We start from the raw sequence: 23264 nt of genomic DNA on the forward strand, positions 1-23264 counted from the left end.
ATTTTAGTTCAAACAATTATTTAATATTGAGAATTGATCCATAAATTTATAAATAGAACTAAAGGATTAAGGGTTATCTTAGGATTAAGGGAATCTACAAACACATTACAGGAAAACAGTTGGTAATTGCCGTAAGAGGTAATCATAGTAGAGCTTTCCGTTCCTCACCAAATACTAGAACGCAAGAGCAATCGTTTTTGGTGAAGTACCACACACAGCCTATTGTCAGTCAAGTATCAAAATGACGTATCTCCGTATTACACTGGAGTGGCCTCAACTCTTTCGTTTTATTGTCTTCTTTCAATTTTTGTCGAAGAAAAGTACTAGAAAAACCGGTTTTCAAATGCCCCAAAAGAAATATTTTTCTAATTCTAGGAAGGTTTATACCCCCTGGACCTCAATAGAATTTCATATCTAGCACAAAAACTGACTTTCGTTTCTATTATTAAAGCCCAGTAGGACTTGTTATGCATCTCTAGTTTGATATTGCCAAATACTTTGACATATACAATTGTTGTCAACCTCTTTTGACAAATAAAAAGCATGATCTCCAAAATAAATATAGTTTTGAGCAAATCGCAAGTGAAATTCAAGCATTTAGGGGGTTTGAGAGACATCAATCTCATTTGTCATAGCTCTTATTTGTAAACCTTGATTTGCATTTGGACTTTATTTTTTTTTTCAGTGGGATAAATTAGCAAAAATTTAGGGGGGGGGATGTATATTCTAACATGTAAGGGGGTGGGTATCAAACCAAAAGAGGCATTTCCAGTGAAAATGCCCGAATAAAGGTATTTTTTAACATCTAAGGGGGCCAAAAAATATAGAAGGCACAGGCCCTCTTGCCACCAAACCAACACCACTGGTTATTAATGTTATGACAAGCAAAAACTCATTGCTCGAAATATAAATCATTTAAATAAAGCACAAAGGACGCATGGCTTTAGAGAATTTAGAGGGATTATAGCCTCGCTGTTATATGCTATAAAGTATCTATTATAGTGTAGGCTATAAAGTATCTGTGATATTTCTAGTTTGAAAACAAATCGTTCCACATACAAGCAAAAAGCTTTTTAATGCACTGGCACAAAATGAATATTGTAATTTGTCCGAGTAGAGCATTTTTAATAAATTAATGTTCTTCATTAAAATTTTGAAAAGCAGTTTAAACAATACCAATCCATTTTCTGCTTGTTTTAAAAGCTTAACATGTCGTGTTAAGTCCGGAAAACAATAAACGGACTTATATCTTAATTCAGAAAGAAAAACAAACATTATGTTTTATACTTTATAGAAATATAAACACTTTAGTTATGAACATTATGCCAAAGTTCAGTAACAAAATCGTAATTAAAGTGCATTTTATAATATACTTTGAATAATATAAAAACAAGCTTCGATGACATAAATACTTACCAGAAAAATCTAGATTTGAAAATACACAGACTCAGCCTCCGGATAAAGAAAAATAAACTACTGGCTATTTTCAGCTAAAAGAAAGGATCAGCAATAAAAGTTGAACAAACAGAAATTATTCCGTAGGCCTATATGAAACGTGCTGTTCTCTTCTCAGCGCCTCACTCTTTACACTAAAGAAAAAAAAATTGAACATGTTTGAATTAACGCGCAATTCCTGCGTATTCTGCATATTCTGGGACCATTTGTAATTACCTTGGCGTTATCGTCAATTCTTGTAATTCGGTTACTTCCTGCCTCACACCTTGCATTTTACTCTTTTGAAAAATAATCCAAGCTGTGATAAGTGTAAATTGACTTGCACACACTGTGCCCATTATGCACCCTACTAAAAATATTTCATTGAATTGAATGCTTTCCTCCTATATTACTTTCAGTGTAACTTCTGCTTGACGAAGGGCTATTTCTTGATCTTGTTTTATATATTTCAGCAGTTGGGCCCAACTAATAGGTTCTTTAAATTCTTTTTCCAATTTTCTACTAGATGCTTACTACCTTTTTTGAAAAAAATTCTAATTTGCCTGGTAAAATTGTTTTAATTTTTAATGGAGTTAATTTATTAATGTTTTCTTCTGATCTTTGTCTATTTTCTTTTTTAAGAATGAAATTTGTATCTTTGTGCCATAGATTACGTTCTGACATTGTCGATATAATTAGTGGAAAATTTGGTATTTCTCTGTCTTGAACACAAGTTCCATCTAGCGTAACATTATTTGAAACCAACACTTCGGATAAGCTTACTTTTATAATTCCTTCAGTTGTTTCTGAAGGTTTAGAGACTTCCCAATGGCATGTTTTTTGAATGCCTTGTCGATTTTCTAGAATTTTGTTTTCCCAGCAATTTAAACTATTCCCATTCTTTGTCCTTTTTAGTCCTTTTTTGGTCAGTTCTAGTTTAAAAATACCATTTTCTAAAGCGTACATGACCCAAATTTTTTCTAGAGAAATTATTCTTTCTCCTTTGTTTTCTACTAGTACATACGCTGAAGTTGATGTCATGGTGATTATTACTCCCTGTGGGCCCCCTGTTGCCATGAGAAAAGCTTGATACATTGCAAATACGCTCTTTTTCTGAACCAGGGGTATTTTTACGTTTATTCGGAGGTTTCCCGCTAATAGAAAATAAGACACTTTTAATAGCTTAGCATACCAGCTTAAGGGGTCAATCGGGTCTAACCCCGAAGGTGATTCATAGTACTCTTCCTTTAATACAAAATACTGTATGTTTTGCAAGATCTCTTTTAACTCCTTTGGAGGCAACAGAAGTTTCGGAATCTGTCCTAACTCTAGTAACTCTAATGCTCTTTGAACTTCTCTTGTATTGTCACTTAAAATTTGTAGATGTGTCATTAGCTCTAACATGCCCCTAAATATTCTCCATATAACGGCTTATCTTCTTTACCTTCATTAATCAGTAAATTCTCTATTCTACTGAATATATTGTAAATTTCCCCTAGAGTCCAGTTTAAATTGGAGATTTTTTCATTCTGTGCTAGCCATAACGATTTTTTTTCTTTTTCGATATGAAAATATGTTTTTGCTCGATATTTTTGTCTTTTCTTCCTCCGGGAAATTGGCATGTATTATTTTCAAATAATACTTTTGTATATCTTAGACAGCTATGTTCGTTTTATTTTGTTCTTCTATTTGTGATTGAACATTAACATTAGTACGGTGTTTCGTCACATGCATTATAGCTTCTACTTGTCTGTTAATTCCGTACAATTTTGCAAGCACCGATTGCTCGAAGCTATGGAATATATTTGCGTACGAGAATTCGTACGTCATGCCCTAGAAATTTATTTGTTCACGTATAATAACTATATTATAATTACCTGTATATATTTTTTTTTAATTTGTAAATTTCTTCGTTCGCAGGTGTTTGTTTTAGAAAAGTACTGTAATGGTACTGTTTTCCAGCTGATTTTTTTTTTACACTTTTAATTAAGTTTTGCCCCGCATTTGCTAGTTCTTATTTCTTCATAAAAATGTAAGTTTTATGATGTCCGGATTTCCGCAAATTGTGCGGTTTTCATCTCAAACACATATTCCTTGTCTATGGTATTTCCCCGAAAAAATAGTGCCTAGATTCAGAATGACCCCTGCATAGTGCCTTCTTTCAGAATGACCCCTGCAATAGTGCCTTCTCTCAGAATGACCCCTGCATCACAAAGACCGTTAATTAGAATAAATGGCTATGATGAAAGTACTAAAAAAAACTTAAGCATAAAAAACATCTTTTTTTATTCAATTTCTGAACGTTTTCAAATTAATGCAAGTTTCGATTTCGGCTTACTGTACTTGAATAATTAAAATTAAATGTGCATATTAATTTTACTTTTTTTGTCTAAATGGCTTTCTAGAAATTTTTAATCTGACAATTTTGAGAAAAAGGGGGTGGAAGAGTGGTTCTTTTTGGTTACTCAAAAGAGGCACTACAACTGTTAATTTTATTTACTAATGTTTTTATTTGTAATAAATATACTTAAGCTATAAATTAACTTACGTAACGAACTTTTATATTCGTATATTTTTAATACGTATATTAGGGGGTTCACCCGCTAGTCAATACCTCGCTCTTTACGCTAAACTTCTAATTTTACTCCAAATCTTTAAGAATGACACCATCATCACAAACGCCATTTATTAGAATAAATGCTCTGATGAAAGTACTAAAAAAAAACTTTAGCGTATAGAACGAGGTATTGACTAGGGGGCCAACCAAATCATCATATACGTAATAATTTCTGTTCGTTTTATGTTTTGATGTTGCTCCTTACTTTCAGTTGAAAAACTTGTTTTTTTTATCCAATTTCTAATCGTTTATTTTAACAATGCTGGAATATCTGGTACCCCCTTCATATATATGTCTCGTCTCCCCATGAAAGATCCACCCACATACCCCCCGAAACTCCACCCTATATTAACCGACAAAAACACCCTACAAATTTCTGTATACATACCATTAAACAATACAATATTTAAAAATTGTGCAAAGTTCACGACTTTCAGAACTACCCCCGGGGACGGTGGGGGATTAAATTCATCGTCAAAGACATAGTTATATTTTTCGATTATGTTGAACAAAAAGGCTACCTCAAAATTTTGATGTGGTGACTTTGGGAAAAAAATGAGCGTGGTAGGGGGCCTATATGCCCTCCATTTTTTTTTTCACTTAAAAATGGCACTAGAACTTTTAATTTCCATTCGAATAAGCCCTTCCGTGATATTCTAGGACCACTAGAATACAATCACCCCTGGAAAAAAAAAAAAAACACGCTTTCGTAATCTTTCTTCTGGCGAAAAAAAAAAAAAAAAATCCAAATTTTTGCAGATGCTTGAAACCTCTACGGGAGGGTTATCTGATACGCTCAATCTGATGGTGTAATTTTCATTAAGGTTCTATGACTTTTAGGGGATGTTTTTCCCTTTTTTCGAAATTAAGTCAGATTTTTTCAGACACAAAAATTTTGATATAAGCATAAAAATCAGATTCTTTTGATGTATCTATTGCTATCAAAATTCCGCTTTGAAATAAGCATAAAAATCTGATTCTTTTGATGTATCTATTGCTATCAAAATTCTGTTTTTTAGAGTTTCAGTTACTGTTGAGCCAGGTAGCTCCTTACTTACAGTTCGATACCACGAACTGTTTAAAAATGAGCGAATAGTATTCATATTACTAATACCTTACCAGCCTAAACAATACTTATTAGCTTCCTTATTCATCATGATTCCTACTCCCTGTCTATGTACTGTCTATTCGTCAGTCAAAATATCGATACGATAGTTATTCTTTAACGTCAAAACCATTCCGAAAGTTTTAATTTTTATGTTATATAAATCACTGAGATCATTTTGGCCTCAGGAAAAGCAATGGTTCCGGATAGCAATGCAGGACGAGGACCAACACATTTTCTCAAGTGTACATTGAAGCGCTTAAGCTGGCTTAAAACCGGACAGCAAAAAGTCCCTGGGACCTCCAGTAAGAAGGATGGCTTTGCACAATGCTGGGCCTATTTTTTGTCACAACATGGTATTCAGCACTTGCCGATGCTCTTCTATCATAAAGAGTAGAAATCATACACAGTCTTCATTTAGCCTTGAATGTGATAACACCTTTTTTGGATTTTATCAACTTTAAACTCGGTAGGATCCGAAATTAATTCAGTGACCGGAGTTAATTGTTTGACCATTCTTTCATAACATTTCATACGGATTAAAAATGTTGTAATCCACTGACCTAGTTTATGGACATTTATTTACACTTTACAAAAATAGATTTGTGCTGATTTCAATTTTGCGTGACCGTAATTGACAAGCAGAAGCAGAAATAAACCCGTGGCAAGTGCCGTTGTACCTGCCGGGAGAGTCTCCCTTAAACTGCGGGGATAAAGTAACGGGGGCTGACGCTTCCCTTGTCTTTTGGGGTGATAGCTGGATCAATAATGACGGAAAATACCGTGATTTTAAGTTCAGTGTTGAACTTTATGCAGAGGCATGTGAAAAAGAAAACGAATAAGGAGATTGTTATCAGGCAGTCGAAGTTTTCCTCAAAGGAAGCTCTGAAAGAGGCTATTGATAGAAGTAAAACAGTACTCGACAAAGACATTAATCAGAGTCGTAGGGGCTCTCACCCGGCTTCTGCCTTTTATGGCGATATTTATGAGGTTATATCAGAAATGTTCGCAAATGAAGTTCCGACCCCTTGTTTTGCCATTCTCGACCCAGCTGACGTTCCCACCATTCCTGAGGATGTGAGTACGATTGTTGCCTCACGATTGAATGATTGTAAAGCGATGCAAAGTTTTATAGTAGAGAAGCACGAAACTTCTGCAGTACCTAGCTCAGAGAACCAGCCACCAATATGGCCATCTCTGCCCCGACCAGAAAGGACTATCCCAGTTGTTTTTTCGAATCTCCCGCGAGCTTGAGTGCTAAGCCTACCAAGCAAAAGGATTTCTTGAGGAAAATTGGACCCACGGATAAAATAGACAGAATCGAACAACGAAGAGACAGGCTGTTTGTACATATGAAAGACGAAACATCCGCAAGTATTGTCGCCTCGGGGGCCCAAGCCGAACAAAATATCCGTAGCAAGGTACTGTGCTCAGAATACTTCGGGATCATTTACGTTGACAAAGATTACGACGTTTCAACTATTCCCAACCTAATTAGCGGTATTTCCCAAGCCTAGCGCTTTGGAAATTCCTCAGTTGTCCAGCTCACGTTCGCTACTAAGATTGACTTCAATCAGGCTCTCAAGTTTGGAATCAAAGTGGAATACACCATGTTTTCTGTGTCAAAGCCCCTCACAAAGCCGCTGCAGTGCTATAAATGTCAAGGTTTTGGTCATCGTGCAAACCAGTGTCAGAAGGCCACTAAATGTAGAAAGTTTACCGGTGATCATAGCTACTCCGAGTGCACCTCAGATGTGGTCAAGTATGCCAACTGCGGATACAACCATGCAAGTAACAGCTTTCGGTGCCCAAACCTAAAAAATACAGCTCATGGTACAGTTCTAGACCAAGCTGCCCCGAAGAACTTAAATCGTAAACCGGCTCAATAAATGGCGAAGTACGTGTGTTCTGTCAAAACATAAACGGTGCTAGAGAAAAATTAGACATACTTCAAATAGTGTATGGTGCTTTCGATATAATTTGTGTTAATGACCATCTGCTTAATGAAGATAGTAGCACAAGACTGATTACTTCTTCTGATCATCAGTTTTTTATCTACCCAGCCAAAAGTCCTGGGGGTCGACCCTCGGAGGGCTTAATGACAGCTGTTAGAAAAAAGTATAATTGTAATTTGTTTGAGTCTAATGATGTATATCTTGCAGTAGAATTTAGTGGTTTTATTGCTGTTTGTGTTTCTATGCCTACACTATAGAAATGACTGATCGAGTCAGAAGTTTGCGTCTGTCTGCTCGTCATTGTCGGAACTACTTGAAAGAATAGCTCTTCGAGCATATACATGTATTTGTATGAAGGGTTAAAATAAAATTATTATTATTATTAGAGTCTCAAGCCTATTAGCTCCGACTCATTATACATCCATGCCTTCAAATATTATGCTACTATGAGAAGGCAACTTATGGTTGATACATTAACTAGGAAGAGATTTTTCAGCCTAAAAACGTCCACCTAAACAGACTAAGCCCAGAGGAATTATCCATTAATCAGAATCCTGTGTTAATGATGTGTCGTTTATTTCAATACAGTAATCTTTTTATGGAATTAAATAAAAAAAAACAAGATTCTCAACTAAAAGTGAGGATCTACATTAAAACTTTAAACAAACAAATTTTCCAATATATGAGGGGCCTTCCCCCTCTGAAACCCCTCTCCCTTTACGCTAAAGTTTGACTTTTTCCGAATTCTTTAAGAAAGACTTCATCAAACAGTTCGTGGTAACGAACTGTAAGTAAAGAGCGACCCGGCTCAATGGTAACCGAAACTCTAGAAAACGGGTTTTTGATACCAATAGATATATCAAAAGAATCTGATTTCAAATATATAACTTTCATCAAGCTTAGTGCTACCCATCAAAAGTTACACGCCTGAGAAAATTTGGCTGATTTTCAAAAAAAGGGGGAGAGACCCCCTAAAAGATATAGAACCTTAATGAAAATCACACTATCATATTCAGGGTATCAGAGAACCCTACTTTATAGGTTTAAAGCTCCTATCTGTAAAAATGTGGTATTTTGAATTTATTGCCAAAAGAAAGATCATGGATGCTTGTGTATTTGTTGTTTTTTTTTTTCCAGAGGTTATCGTATTGACCCAGGGTTCCTAGAATATCATAGGAGGGCTCCCTCAAACAAAAGTTTAGAGTTCATGTGCCCTTTTTAAGTGACCAAAAAAAATGGAGGTCAACTAGGCCCCCTCCCACGCTTATTTTTTTCCCAAAGTCACCCGATCAAAATTTTGAGATAGCCATTTTGTTCAGCATAGTCGAAAAAATGATAAATATGTCTTTTAGGGTGACTTAATCCTCCGAAGTTCCCAGAGGGAGGGCTAAAACTTATGAACTTTACCCAATGCTAACATATAGTATTGGTTATTGGGAAGTATACAGAAGTTTTCAGGAGGTTTTTTTTCTGGTATTGGGAAGGAAGGATGGATCTGTGGTTATGGTGGAGGATATGTTCATGATAGAAGTTTTCATGGGGGAAGGGAAATTGCCATGAAGGGGGCGCCGGACTTGCCAGCATTATTTATTGGTTATTGGGAAGAATACAACCATTTTCAGGAAGGATTTTTTCTGGGAGGGGCTAGAGGAGGGGGTTACTCTGGAGAATATTTCCGTGGAGGATGTTTCTTTGGGGTAAGAGACATTTCTATGAAGGGGCGCCGGATTTCCAAGCATTAGAAATTAAATCGATCATTAGACGATCAGAAATTAAATAAAAAAAACAAGTTATTTCAACTGAAATGTGAGAAGGAATATTAGAACTTAAAACGAACAGAAATTATAACGTATGTGAGGGGGTTCTCCCCCAATTCAAAACCTCGCTCTTTACGCTACAGTTTTTTTTAGTGCTTTAAAAATAGCTATCTATTCTAATTAAACGACCTTTTTTATTAAGGGGTTTGTTAATAAAAATTTTTTTTAACTTTTAACATAAAGAGCGTGGTATTGAATAAGGGGAGAACCCCCTTATATACGTAATAACATATACGTAATAAAAAAACAAGCGATACGGCTCAATAGTAATCGAAACTTTTAAAAACGGAGTTTTGATGTCAATAAATGTATCAAAAGAATGGGCTTATAATGCTAATTTTCAATATATAAATTTTATTAAGTTTAGTATTACTCATAAAAGGCTACGAGCCTGAGAAAATTTACCTGATTTTTTAAAAAGGGGGAAACAGCCTCTAAAAGTAAAAGAATGTTAATGAAAATCACACGGTCAGAATTCAGCGTATCAGAAAACCCTATTACATAGGTTTGAAGCTCATATCTGCAAAAATCTGCAACTTTATTTTTTTTGCCAGAAGAAAAATATACGAATATAGAAGTTAGTTACGTAAGTTAATTTGTAAAGCCATCCATTTAGCAAAAGAAAATTAAAATTTGTACGCAAATAAAAGCTACAGTACCTAAAAAACGATCAGAAATTAAATAAAAAACACAAGTTTTTTAAACTGAAAGTAAGGAGCGACATTAAAACTTAAAACGAACAGAAATTATTCCGTATATGAAGGGCTGTCCCCTCCTCAACGCCTCGCTCTTTACGCTAAAGTTTGATTCTGTCTCACAGCTTTATTTTTTAAAACAATAAAAAACTTTAGCGAAAAGAGCGAGGCGTTGAGGAGGGGACAGCCCCTTTTATATACGGAATAATTTCTGTTCGTTTTAAGTTTTAATGTCGCTCCTTACTTTCAGTTAAAAAAACTTGTTTTTTTTAGTTAATAAAAATTAGGGCCGTTCAATTAAAATAAAAACTTTGTCAAAGATTAAAAGCTTTGTCAAAATCTTTGACAAAGCTTTGTCAAAGATTAAAAATTTATTTACTAGATTTATTTTATTATTATTATGTTTAGAATTTTTTGATATTATTATTAATTATTATATTTTAGTTTGATACTTCAAGGGGTGTGAGCGGAGGAGAAGTTGTGTTAAATTTATTGTTATTTTATGGCGGTTCGGGGTGGAAATTGGAGAGGACAGGAGGCCACGCTGTATTTAGAGTGTGCAATTATTACGGGCCCAAACGTGCATCAATGCAAAAGGAACTGAGTTGAGTGTATTTTCATATATATTTTTTTAAAGAATTAGTTAAAAAAGTCAAATCTTTAGCGTAAAGATAATTCTTGAGGAGGGGGCAACCCTTTTCATATAAGTAAAAATTTCTGTTCGTTTAAATTTTGATATTACTCCTTCATTTCAGTCGAAGTAACTTCTTTTTAATTTAATTTCTGATTGCTTTTAAAGCGCACCAAACAATCTGCCCCCTCCCTCCATGAACGATTCCTTAAATTCGCCTTCCCCCTAGACAAATTCCACAAGTACAAGTTCTTTTCCATTACACCGCGCCCCCCCCCCTCTCCGGGGATATTTTTCCAAGACCTGTACATTATAGCGGAAATTCCTCCCTTTAACTTTTAGTTTGGTTTATCTCGGGTAATATTTTTTTTTTTTTTTTTTTTTGCACACTCATTTTGAAAAGACTAATTTCATTTTGTTTTTAAAATCATTCCGTTAATTCCCCCCCCCCCCTCGGTGAAAGTTTCCGAGCAAAAAGATATTTTCAAGCAAAGGTATTTTTGGGGGAAAGAGGCGGTGTACAAAAGAAACATTAAAAACACATCATAAATGTGAAATTGATGTCTAATCCCTTGTAATTTCTGGGTACATTTCTAATCTACGCCGTTTTATGTAAGTAAAGAATAACATTAAACTCCAAAATGAGCAGAATTTATTCCGTACAGGAGGGGGATTGCCCCTTCCTTATCCACACCTCCACCTCAAGGTCGCAGAAACTTCAGAGTGTGCTCATAGATCAGAAACTAACAGTTTTAGTCCTTTTGTCTGAAGTCCAAAGGGATTGGACACCAACCAGCTGCGTGGGTGTGATATTTTTAGGGGATGAGGGAGCATTTTCGGTGTTTTTTTTCTGTTGGAGGGTATTTTCTGTAGGGGATTATTTTCCTCGGGGTGTGTTTCCCGGGGAGGGAGAGATATACGCCAGCCACCGAAAAAGGACAAAAAAAAAGAAAAAAAAAGACAGTTATTATTTTTTGATCCATCAAACGAGGAATGCTCAATGCCGATAAAAGCCAGAAAAGAACAGAAACGTGTAACAACAAGAAAAAAGGAATTGCAACTAATCAAGTGAAGAAGAGAAGGGGAAAATCAGAATTGCTCGTCAAATAAACTAAAAGTAATTAAAATCTAACCTATATTAGGTTAGACTCTTGTTACCAGGATGGGGTTGGAGTAGGTTAAATACATTTGGTTTGCTTTTTTTGCGGGAGAGGGGTCAATTATTTTTAGTTTTCTTTTTTGTTAATATTGTTTCTAGTTTTCTTATCTCTTCTTGTACTGTTCTTGTGGTTCCATTCTTCTGGTTTCGTATTGCTTTCGTTTTTATTCTTTTGTTGTATTAATATAAATGAATAAATAAATCTTAAAACGAATACAGCTAAAATTGAATATGCAAATCAAGCTTAATACGAACAAAAATATTTTATTATTGTAGTATAAATGACACCCAAAACTAATGGAAATTAAATAAACAATAAAAGCAAACAAACATACAACATGTACTAATATAAATGAATCTTAAAACGAATAAAGCTTTAATTAGGTATGCAAATCAAGCTTGAAACAAACAAAGATATCTACTAATAAGAGTTTGGTTTTGCCTCCTTCCCTAACTGTATAAGTTTAAAACCTCCTTCGTCATTGGCGCTTTACTGAAAATGACTTTACAAATATTTTCTTAAATACTTATTACAACATCGAAAATAAAAAGGAAATTACAGTAAAATTAAATTTTGAAATGATGTGCATTTTAGCAGCTGATATCATATATCAAATATTTAGTTTAGTCTTATACAATTATTATTTAGTCTTAGCTTTTTAGCATCTGATATTATATATCAAATATTTAGTTTAATCTTATATGTTCCCAAAACCGTTCACAACAAATTGAATTTCACTACAAACAAGAATTTAGCTAATGCCTCCTTCCCTAACTGTATAAGTTTAAAACCTACTGCGTCATTGGCGCTCCATTGAAAGCCAATTATATTACGATTATTCCTTTTTCCAGTTTTTACAGTATTGAAATGAGAATAACAATTTAATTACTCAAATTTTACTTATTCAATTTAATTTATGATAAAAAAGAATTTAACTTTCTCAGTTTTATTTATTTAAATATAATTAAACCTTTAGCCTCCTTATAGTATATTAAACGCTAAATGCATATTAAATGCGGTCATATCTTGAGGCAATTAAATGTTTCTCCATATACTATGATACATTACATTCAGATGCTTACTGGTACAGAAATTTTAGCCCAACACTGCAGTTGTGGGTGGTTCTGACAGATTACAGGCTGAACATGTTCGATGAAATCAGAGTCCCACCCGGGTGTTTAGCTTGTTGGTAAAATGGGTTTTGATTACAGCTGACATACGGAATTCACCCAACACCTTTAAACCAACACTTTAAAAGTTACTGTTAATATTCAAAACTGGTTTAGCAAATGCCTGCTTACCAGAATAAGAAAAGAGAAAAGTTTCATACTAAGATTAGTTTAAATACTAAAATTTTATCCACGTACCAATTGGCGGATCCAGGGGGTGGGCTCCCCCCCATCTTGCGTAGTAAAGTAATATAATTTACTGAATTAACCCAAGTTTGCGTTAATTAAAATTGCTCCTAACGCAAGTTTATTGGATCCACCTATTTTGCCCCCCTAAATTTTTTTTTATCGGATCAACCTATTTTGCTCCCTCCCCCTCTAAAAAAAATTATGGATCCGCCCCTGCATGTACCCTAGTTTTTTTTTAATGAAATATTCCTGATTCTACAAATCCAAGTATTTGAAGCCTACCTTCATTGTCAAAACTGTTGGGTTCCAATTCTTGGGTGTCAGCTTCCAATTTAAATGGTCCTGTAGTGCTGGGAAAAGCAGTCACAGGAACAGCTTCAAGCTTCGGAAACAAACAAATGTCAAAGAGCTCCTCACTCCCACTAGGAAAAGGATCTTCAACTTCTAAAACAAAACATGAATAGAAAGGACATAAAACACAACAGCAAAGCCTTAGCCTTCTGAACAAATCCAACTGTTTTTCATATTATATTTAATTTTTAAGCCTTCTTGATGAAAAGTAAAGGGATACATTAATCCGAAGGATGAACAAAAATAAAATCAAATAATCTTATAAGCATTAAACTAGCATATATAACTGAGTATAAATAAATAAAATCCAAAAACGAACTGAAATGACAATGGATAACCAAGTCAAAATGATTTTTTCAAATATAGAAAATTTTTGAAACAAATAAAATACTTTCATTTGGAAATACAGAGATTGAAAGTGTAGCCAATTTGAAGTAATTGGGAATCATTGTTGATAAAATGATTACATGCAGATCATTTGAGGGCACTTACCATTAAAATTTTCCAAGAGACAGGTATCTTAAATAGACTAAAGGATTTTATTCCTCATAAAGCACTTAAATCTTCATATTATAGCTTTGTTTCTTCATATTAATTATAAAAACTTTCCGAAAAATATGTTTTTCAAATAAAAGTAAAAGCCATTTTAAAATAGCTCAGCATAAAAAAATACCATTTAAAATTAAAAATAAAAACGACCAGAAATTACTATTAAAGAATAAATAAAACCCAAAACAAACAGAAATTAAATAAAAAATCATAGCAAAAAACACAAAACAAGTAATAATATAAATGAATAAATAAATCTTAAAGCGAGTAATGCTAAGATTGAATATGAAAATCAAGCTTAAAAAAAAAAATAGTTTGCTATCGAAGTATAAATAAAACTTAAAACGAACAGAAATTAAATAAACAATCAATGCGAACAAACATACAATATATATTAGTGTAAATGAATAAATAAATCTTAAAACAAGTGAAACTTAAATTGAATATGCAAATCAAGTTTGAATCGAATAAAAATAACTACAAACAAGAGTTTGGATATCGCCTCACTGCAGAAGCCTAAAACCTACTGCGTCATTGGCGTCTTACTGAAAACCATATGAGTCTTGAACAGTATAAACAAAATCAAATTCAATATTAGATATATAATGATATTAATTGTTGAAAGATCCATCAGTTCAAGATTTTTTTTTCACTGTAATTTTTATTTTCATTTTCAACGCTGTAAGAACTGGAAAAGAATAAATTTGTAATATACGAATAATTCGTTTTCAGTGAAGCGCCAATGACGCAGAAGGCTTTAGGTTTTTACAGTTAAAGAAGGGGGCAGTATCCAAATTTTGTTTGCAGTGAAACTATATTTGTCTTGACCAATCTTGGAAAGAACTAATAAATTAACCTGAATGTTTTATGCATAATGATATTAATTGCTGAAAGCTCATCAGTTCAAAATTTTACTGTAATTTTAATATTTATCTTAAATATTAAGTAAAAAAGAAAACATTTGTAATATAATTCGTTTTCAGTAAAGCGCCAATGACGCAGTAGGTTTTAGGCTTCTGCAGTGAGGCGATACCCAAACTCTTGTTTGTAGCTATTTTTATTAGATTCAAACTTGATTTGCATATTCAATTTAAGTTTCACTTGTTTTAAGATTTATTTATTCATTTACATTAATATATATTGTATGTTTGTTTACATTGATAGTTTATTTAATTTCTGTTCGTTTTGAGTTTCATTTATACTTTAATAGCAAACTATTTTTTTTTTCAAGCTTGATTTTCATATTCAATCTAAGCATTACTCGCTTTAAGATTTATTAATTCATTTATATTATTACTTGTTGTGTGTTTTTTGCTATGATTGTTTATTTAATTTCTGTTCGTTTTGGGTTTCATTTATTCTTTAACAGTAATTTTGGTCGTTTTGAGTTTGAATTTTAACAGGTATTTGTATCTCCTGAGCTTAAGTTTAAAATTGCCTTTACTTTTCTTTGAAAAAATTATTTTTCAGAAAGTTTTTTTAATTAATTTTTGTTCGTTTTGATTACAAAAAAATTCAAGTTTTTATGGCATGAGGGGGGGGGGTGCTTACTTTCTGATTATTCTTGACTTTAAAAAACGGATCTAGAACTTTTAATTTAAATAGAATGAGGCTTTTTTAAAAGTCTATACGATTGCCTCTTTGATAAAAAACCTTATATATGAACAATAGACAGCTTGCATAACTTGTGAACAGCGATTAACAACAATGAATGGATTGAAAAAATAGCAAGTTTAATTAACACAATCTTGCGTTAATTAAGTAAATTACATTATTACTTTAGACTACGTTCGGGGGGGGGGGCGCCCCCTCGCCCTTCCCATGGATCCGCCACTGTCTAACACTCTCTGTTTCTTTCCTTGTTAGGGAGGAGAGCAGATGCCTAATAGGTGTGTGTTAATACCAAAACATCCTAACTCTCATTTAAACAGAATTAGTTCAAAGGAAGGGGTGGGGAAAAAGGGTGTGGAGGGTTATTTGCCCTTCGATCAATTTTGACTCTTAAGAGCTGGACTAGAACTTCCAATATCTAATCAAATGAGGCCTCTCTGAAGTTTATACGAGAATCCCTTCCTGCCCCCGGGACCTGGGGGGTTTTGTCGACACCAGAGTTTTGTTACTTAACCTTTCAACTATTTTTAACAAAGCAGTATTTTTAACCCTTGCATATAAAGCAGCTCTGGGGAGAAAATAATAAAAATATTGAAGCTATATAAGATTTATTCACTTATTTATGTTTGCACCGGTTATCTTTATGTTTGTAAGATAGTTAATTTTAATTTTAGGTTTCTACAGTGAGGCAACAACCAAACTCTTGTTTGTAGTTATTTTATTTGATTCAAACTAAGTTTAATAAAATGGCTGTCTCAAAATTTTGATTGGATGTGTTTGGGGTAAAGGTGGGTGTGAGAGGGGGGTTAGTTGCCCTCAAATCACTTTTGACTGTTAAAAGGCCACTAGCCCTTTGAATTTCCAATCGAATGAGCCTTTGTTGAAGTTTCTACGACACCGCCTTCTATAAAAACCTTATATGCCCCCAGGGTATAACTTAAAACCCTTGCCTTGAGGGTTGTGGGGGGAGTATCCTCCTCAAAAACATATTTTCTATTTGAAAATCAACTATGCGGAACAAAATGGCTTACTCAAAATTTCTATTGGATGTCTTTGGGGGACTGATGGGCGTGGGAGGGGGGGGCTAGTTGCCCTCCAATCACTTTCGACTATTAAAAGACACTAGTCCTTTGAATTTCCAACCAAAGGAGCCTTTTTTGAAGTTTCTACAACAACGCCTTCTATGAAAACCTTATATGCCCCCAGGGCATAACTTAAAACCCTTGCCCTAAGGGTTGTGGGGGAGTGTCCTCCTCAAAAACATACTTTCTATCTGAAAATCAACTACGCTGAACAAAATGGCTTTCTAAAAATTTTGATTGGATGTGTTTGGGAGAATGATGAGCGTGGGGGGGGGGGGCTAGTTGCCCTCCAATCAATTTTTACTATTAAAAAGGGCACTAGCCCTTTGAATTTCTAATCGAATGAGACTTTTTTTGAAGTTTCTACAACAACGCCTTATATAAAAACCTTATATGTGCACAGGTTATAACTTAAAACCCTTGCCCTGAGGGTTGTGGGGTTGTCCTCCTCAAATACATATTTTCAATCTGGAAATCAACTATGCTGAACAAAAGGGATATCTCAAAATTTTGATTGGTTGTGTTTGGGGGAATGTTGGGCGTGGGGGGGGGCTAGTTGCCCTCCAATCACTTTCGACAATTAAAAAGGGCATTAGCCCTTTGGATTTCTAATCGAATGAGCCTTTTTTTGAAGTTTCTACGACAACACCTTCTATAAAAACCTTACATGCCCCCAGAGCATAACTTAAAACCCTTGCCCTGAGGGATGTGGGGGAGTGTCCTCCTCAAAAACATATTTTCTATGTGGAAATCAACTACGCTGAATAAAATGGCTATCTCAAAATTTTATTGGATGTGTTTGGGGAAATGATAGGCGTGGGGAGGGGAGGGCTAGTTGCCCTCCAGTCACTTGCGACTATTAAAAAGGGCACTAGCCATTTAATTTTCCAATCAAATGAGCCTTTTTTAAAGTTTCTACAACAATGCCTTCTATAAAAACCTTATATGCCCCCAGGGTATAACTTAAAACCCTTGCCCTGAGGGTTGTGGGGGCTTGTCCTCCTCAAATACATATTTTCTACCTGGAAATCAACTATGCTGAAAAAAATAGATATCTCAAAATTTTGACTGGATGTGTTTGGGGGAATGATGAGCATGGGGGGGGGGGGCTAGTTTCCCCCCAATCACTTTCGACAATTAAAAAGGGCACTAGCCCTTTGAATTTCCAATCGAATGAGCTTTTTTTAAGTTTCTACGACAACACCTTCTATAAAAAACCTTATATGCCCCCAGGGGATAACTTAAAACCCTTGCCCTGAAGGTTATGGGGGAGTGTCCTACTCAAAAACATATTTTCTATGTGGAAACCAACTATGCTGAACAAAATGGCTATCTCAAAACTTTATTGGATGTGTTTGGGGAAATGTTGGGCGTGGAGGGCTAGTCGCCCTCCAATCACTTTCGACTATTAAAAAGGGCACTAGCCATTTAATTTTCCAATCGAATGAGCCTGTTTTGAAGTTTCTATGACAACACCTTCTATAAAAACCTTATATGCCCCCAGGGCATAACTTAAAACTCCTGCCCTGAGGGTTCTGGGGGAGTTTCCTCCTCAAAAATATATTTTCTATCTGAAAATCAACTACGCTGAACAAAACAGCTATCTCAAAATTTTTATTGGATGTGTTTGGGGGAATGATGGGCGTGGGGGGGGGCTACTTGACCTCCAATCATTTTCGACTATTAAAAAGGGCACTAGAACTCTCAATTTCCAATCGAAGGAGCCCCCTTTGAAGTTTCTACGACGACCCCTTCTGTATGAAGTGCCTCTGGGGAAAAAAATAATAGTAAAACATTGGAGCCGTATGGCCTTTACTATAGGCAACGCTACAGCGTTGCCTCTGGTTTAGAGGATGGATGTGCTCTTTGGTCTAATTCGTTTAGTTATAATACACGTAAAATCCAACTAATACAAAATCGGGCAGTAAAAACTCTATTTCCATATAAATACTTTAAAAGTGATTCATTCCGACTGGCAGAAGTTCTAAAATGTTTCTAAAATATCTATAAGTTGCAAGTTAAATTGTGCATTAATTCTTTAGCACCACTTGGACAAAGACAACTTAACTTGTTTCAAATTGCTTCAAAATATGATTCATACCCAGGAACTTCATCTGAAAATTATCAACTCATATCAGAAATACACTACACTAAAGGTGTGAAATCTGTTGCCCAACTATATAAAGGAGTCAATTTCACTAAGTTGGTTCCAAAAAAATATTAAAAAATATCTTATTGAGTAGATTAAAGTTGTTTGTTTAGTTTTTCTGTTGAATATTTTGTGAATGAGGTATGTGAGGCATTTGCTTCTTTCTTAGAACTTAAATGGAGAACATGGGTAATTTTTGTATGTGGGAATTGATTTTGAGAGGGGTTAGAAATTATCTTGGTCTAAACAGTTACGGCGAAAGACTTTTGTTTTTCTAGAAAGGGCTGAGGCTGTCATTTTTTTAAATATATATTTGTATAGTTTATAAATTCATTTTAATAAATTTAATAGATTTCTAAATTTATACAGACCACTAGCAAAAAAAAATATGATCACTTCTGTTGCAATCTTGAATATAACTTGGTACCAAAGAGCAATTGAAGCCAGTGGTGGTTCTGACCTTTTTTGAGCATATGTGAAATCTCGATTAGCCCCCCCCCCCCTCGCCCAACTGAGTAGTCTCCCAAAAATTGTAATGCCAAATTTTAACAGAATTTTATTGAACACCAAAATATTTTATTTATTAAAATCTTAACTTTTCTTACTTTAACTACAAACAGATATGGAAAAACAAAAATTTTGGATTCAATTTGCTTATAATTACTGGCAACTGTGTCCTCTACTTTATTTTGATGAAAATAAAATTTCAAAATTACAAGACAATTATGAATGCTACATTATTTATTTTAGATTTTGTGCCACTGAAATTTTATTTTAGCCAACTAAAACCCCCTCCGATTAAAGCAGAAGTCAATAGAAAATAAACAAACCACATATTATATAAGAATATTATCAAAAACCATTTCACACAAATTGAAAAGAAGGCACAAATCCAAACTTTCAAAAGGTAAGAGCCATTTCGAAGGGATATTAAGCTTGATAACTTTGAATTTAAATTATGAAATTTTAATAAAATTGCATTAAAATATTGCTGTTTAATTCTAACAACGCATCCTTTAATGAAGGATATTGATCCTTCAGATAAATATTATGGCTACCACATAACAACCTTCACTTTCAATTGTAATGTTTTTTGTTTTTTTTTATCATGCCTGCAATCAAGAAAAAGCTGCCCGGTGTTATGATGCCTCCTCAAACTGACAAAATTACAATTAATATATAAACCTTTTATGTGTTCTCTATAGAAAAACATTTTAATCTACCTTAGCTCTTAAGGGTTAGATACAAGGGTTTATACAGTAGCATATTTTTTGTGTTTTTTTTCTGAACAGTACTCTATAAGCAAGATAGGAAGAAAAGAAAAAGATGATTTACTAGAGCAAATATAGCTTTATTATCATTCAAAGTTAATTAAAAAACTTACCATTCTTAACAGCACAAACTTCAGAAAGGGAAACATCTTCAGCCATTGGAATTTGAGGCAAGTCCATAACAGAGCCCCCAAATTGAGCAAATACTACTTATCTAATGTTTACTACTGGCAATAACACTTGGATACACTACTCCAGTTTTACAAGGGGTGAGTAGAAGCACAAAGTCCCTAAAAATACACAAGCAGTGACTCCTTCAAATAACCACAAAGCTGATTGTGTCTTGATTTAGTTGAAAGCATAAGTTAAACTTCTTCAGTAGTCAATAGCATTTGAAATATGATTAGTTGTGATTTTTTTTTTTTTTTTAATAAAGAGCATGCTATAAATTAAAAGTTGTCTAATTATCTAACGGTAAACAAAGTTTAAATTTGGAATTTAACTTATATCCAAATTTCAAAGTAAAAAAGCAGAATTAAGTTTTTACTTTGAAAAATTGAGTGCATGGTTAAGGAGATATTCTCATTTGAAGTCTAAACTAGAGCACATTGGCATTTGGCATATTTTGCAGCTAGTTCAGCAGCTTCCTCAACAAAGATGCTTAAGAATGGGATGTTTTCATATCTTTCTTTTCTAGGATAGGAGGCAATGAAAGCTCAGAAACAGTATATATTTCACTTAATTTCAAAATATTTCCACAATAAATTGCAGAATATATGCTTTTATTAACTAGAAGTGACCTTTTTAATCTTATTCAAAATCTAAATGTGAATTAAATTTTAGAGGGGGAGAATTTCAGAAGGGTGGGGATTTTACACATGGTGAGGAGAGGGATTTTTGGAGGGAGAATTTTCTGCAGAAGATGAATTGTCTGCAGGGATAATTTTCTGGATGGAGAACTGTCTTACCTATAGTTGTAAATAATATACAACTATAAAACTACTTGCATATTTTTTTCTCCACCATCTTGTTATATATCATGTATTTTTTGTTAAAACAGTTGGCTGAATTGTTTTCAGGGGACTTGGGAAAACCACTTGGAATAAGTTTAACCACTCAATTTTGACAGAATTGTTGAAATCAGATGTCACTGTTGTGTCCACTCAAAAGCTTTAATCAAGATTTGCAAGTAAAATGATTATGATATTTGAAAAGAACATAAAAAGGGCAATGAGCTGTGTCTTCTCCTGTTCTCCATGTAAGAGAGGTGGAGCCATCTCTAATTTTTGTTGTTTGGACAGTAGAATAATACTTGCAATTTGGGCTATATATTTTTCAACTAGGGGACATGGTGAAAAAGAAGAAAAGCCATCTCCATCAATAACATAAAGAAACAATTTAGAATGTTTGGTAGCAGACTAGAGTTACAGCTCTTCTGAAGGAAAGATCATAATAAAACATACATGACTATTTTACTCCCTATTTTATATTCTTTTTCAGTATAAAATTCATCACTCTGACAAAAACCATGCATTCTCCCCCCCCCCCCCAATAGTTTCATACATATACCTAGTAATATATTTTCTTGTTATTGAATTTTACCATAAGCAATTGGTTTTTTGTTGAAAAGGTGTTTGTGTAGGCTTGATTTGAAGCAACCAGTTTTGTCTGAAACTGTTTTCAATATTGGTGTAAATGTATGACCATTCCACCTCATAAGGAGAAATGTTAGAAAACAATTCTTACTTCATATTATGCATAATAATCCTAGATAACATATTTTCCAGCAGGAGAACCTTTATCTTCAATTCTTTTTCAAGTTTTGCAATACAATTTTTGAAAAAAGCCATGCTTCTGATAAGCATTGTGTTGGTTTTCAAATTTGTGCTGAAAGATGTCATCCTACAAATTTATTTACAGATGGCAGAATACTTTCTGCACAAAGTTTCTAGAAGTTTTTTGGTGCTTGTCTAGAATCCAGTGAAATCACGGGAAAGACTGCATGTAGAATTTCGAAGATGCCATATGAAAAACAAGTATCTGCTGGCTAATGAGATGTTGCTCACACTGTGACAAAGATTTGAACTTGTTTTTTGGGTTGAATGGGCAAAAAGGTACCTAAGTTATTTATTAAATATGTGATATGCTTTACTCCCCCCCCCCCTAATGTACAAATATTTAGCCTAAATTTGTTTCTAAACTATTATATTTTCATCCTATTTTGTTTTATTTCATTAGCATTAACAAAACTTCACTTATCAAATGTTTACTGCATTCTAGACAAGTACCAGTTTCTTTTAAGTAACAATCTCCCATAGCATGTATATTCGCATACTTCTGCTACTGCATTTTCAATAGCAACACATATACATAAATTTTTTAAGATGACATGACATTTAGCAGATTTTTCAAAATTGTGCAAAACATCGGGCCTACTGTGAAAAATTATGAATTTCATTATAAAACTGGAAAAATAGGAAAAGTTATGAAGATAAAGGTTCTCCTGCTAAAAAATATGTTAACTAGGAACATTTTGCACATTATGAAGTAAGAATTGTGTTTTATCAGATCTACTTATGAGGTGGAATTGTCATAAATTTACACGTCAATATTTACCCAAATTTTAATTTAAAAGGTGGATTATACCAAATAGAAGAGACCATAATAATTGGACTAATAGGAATATTCTAAATATTATAAAGTAATATTTTGTCATTGTTTGGTTAATTTCTTTATACACCCAAGGGCTACATGAGACAATTAGGCTAGAAGGGGTTGATGATGACCAACAGAAAATGCAAACTAAACAATAAACATCAGCATAAAACTAGCAATCTAAAAATATGTCTCTTTATTGGCTAGAATCTCCTGAAAAAGTTCAATTCTATTCCTCTATTGGGAGTAGGTCAAGCATATGTTCACCTTGTCCCAAAATATGTCAGTCATGGAATCTTAAATACATTGACCAAAAAAATACAAGCCCATGTATATTAATTAGGGTGTCTAATTAATATAAACATTTACCTAAATTTTATTTGAAAAGATGGATGATACCAATAGAAGGGTTCTCCCTTCTATTGGTATTAAAAATTAAAAAGGTTTTGAATCAAAAATCAAGTATTTTGCAGTTGGCATCAAGACATGGCTAATAGTAGAAAAAGCCAAGACCAATAGTCCAAGTAATTGAGAGGCAAATGTTCAAATGGCAGGAGTAAGTATGACTCTTATAGGACAAATACTTCTGCATTAGTTTTTGGAAAGGAACGCCTGCCTATAGTCTGAGGCAGGTTGACCAAAAATTTAAAATTGACATAGGACCATTAGATTGCCTGGAATGACTGGCAAACAAGGCATGCCTGCCTATGGTCTTAGGAAGGTTGACCAAAAATTTAGAATTGACACAGGACCATTAATTTGCTTAGAATAGCAGGATAACAATTGTTTAAAGCCATCTTCATCTTCCAGATAGTAGCTTGTTA

At 33.9% G+C, this 23264-nt stretch overlaps 1 long non-coding RNA gene across 1 annotated transcript; it reads right to left on the bottom strand.

The window, feature by feature from the left end:
• Positions 1 to 7211: 7211 nt before the first annotated feature.
• LOC148941795 (uncharacterized) lies at positions 7212 to 20203 on the bottom strand. Its single transcript, XR_016143207.1, has 3 exons — positions 19899 to 20203; positions 13055 to 13216; positions 7212 to 7261 (listed from the first exon to the last, which is right to left on the bottom strand). It is a non-coding gene; the product is annotated as an uncharacterized LOC148941795 (long non-coding RNA).
• Between the last annotated feature and the right edge of the window lie 3061 nt (positions 20204 to 23264).

Source organism: Artemia sp. Qi Xiang Cuo, chromosome 17, assembly GCF_049724085.1.
Source record: "Artemia sp. Qi Xiang Cuo chromosome 17, ASM4972408v1, whole genome shotgun sequence".
Taxonomy (NCBI): domain Eukaryota; kingdom Metazoa; phylum Arthropoda; class Branchiopoda; order Anostraca; family Artemiidae; genus Artemia; species Artemia sp. Qi Xiang Cuo.